Source organism: Elephantulus edwardii, unplaced genomic scaffold (assembly GCF_000299155.1).
Source record: "Elephantulus edwardii isolate Elephantulus edwardi_28Jun2011 unplaced genomic scaffold, EleEdw1.0 scaffold00126, whole genome shotgun sequence".
In the NCBI taxonomy this organism is placed as follows: Eukaryota; Metazoa; Chordata; class Mammalia; order Macroscelidea; family Macroscelididae; genus Elephantulus; species Elephantulus edwardii.
Window position 1 is genome coordinate 499,671 of NW_006399876.1, and position 1,146 is coordinate 500,816.

General features: G+C 50.6%; 1 pseudogene; it reads left to right on the plus strand.

Annotated features, from left to right (window-relative positions):
• Positions 1-300: 300 nt before the first annotated feature.
• LOC102849381 lies at positions 301-1,139 on the plus strand (annotated as a pseudogene).
• Positions 1,140-1,146: the final 7 nt, after the last annotated feature.

Genomic DNA, 1,146 nt, shown 5'->3' on the forward strand with positions numbered 1-1,146 from the left:
ATACAACCCTGCTTGCTGAAACTGAAGAAGACTTGATGCACTTGCTATAGAAGGTCAAGGACTGTAGTCTTCAATATGGATTAAAGCTCAACTTCAAGAAGGCAACAATTCTCACCACTGGGCCAATAGGCAGCACCATGATAGATGGACAAGAGATTGTGGTTGGCCTGGAGGGCGGGCGGCGGCGGTGGGGCGGGGCGGGCTCGGCAGCCGCTTCCCCGCATGTGGCCGGTGGCCCCCCCCCCAGCGGTTCTGTTCGCTTCCCCTGCCCTGTGTCCCCTCCAGAGTCTCGTTGAAGTCATGGAGGGCCGCCCTGCGGTTTCCGCCGTGCCCAATGGTGACTGCGGTCGGCCCACGGTGCAGACCGGGGGAAACCAGGTGACGGTGGTGCTCGAGGGGCGCAGTGGGGCGATGAAGGCAAGGGGAAGGTGGTGGACCTACTGTCGCAGGACGCCGACATCGTGTGCCGCTGCCAGGGAGGAAATAATGCTGGCCATACAGTTGTTGTAGATTCTGTAGAATATGATTTTCATCTTTTACCCAGTGGCATAACTAATCCAAACATTACCGCATTCATTGGAAATGGAGTGGTGATTCATCTACCTGGATGGTTTGAGGAAGCCGAGAAAAATGTTAAAAAAGGAAAAGGTCTAGAAGGCTGAGAAAAGAGACTTATCATATCGGACAGAGCTCATATTGTATTTGATTTTCATCAAGCAGCTGATGGGATCCAGGAACAACAGAGACAAGAGCAAGCAGGGCAAAATTTGGGTACCACCAAAAAAGGCATTGGCCCCGTGTATTCTTCCAAAGCTGCTCGGAGTGGGCTCCAGATGTGTGATCTCGTTTCCGATTTTGATGGCTTCTCGGAGAGATTCAAAGTTCTGGCTAATCAGTACAAATCTATATACCCTACTTTGGAGATTGACATTGAAGGTGAACTGCAAAAACTCAAGGGTTATATGGAAAGAATTAAGCCAATGGTGAGAGATCGTGTTTACTTCTTATACGAGGCCCTGCATGGACCACCAAAGATAACCTTGGTAGAAGGTGCAAATGCAGCTCTGCTGGATATTGATTTTGGGACTTACCCCTTTGTAACCTCCTCGAATTGCACTGTTGGAGGCATCTGCACTGGTTTGGGGA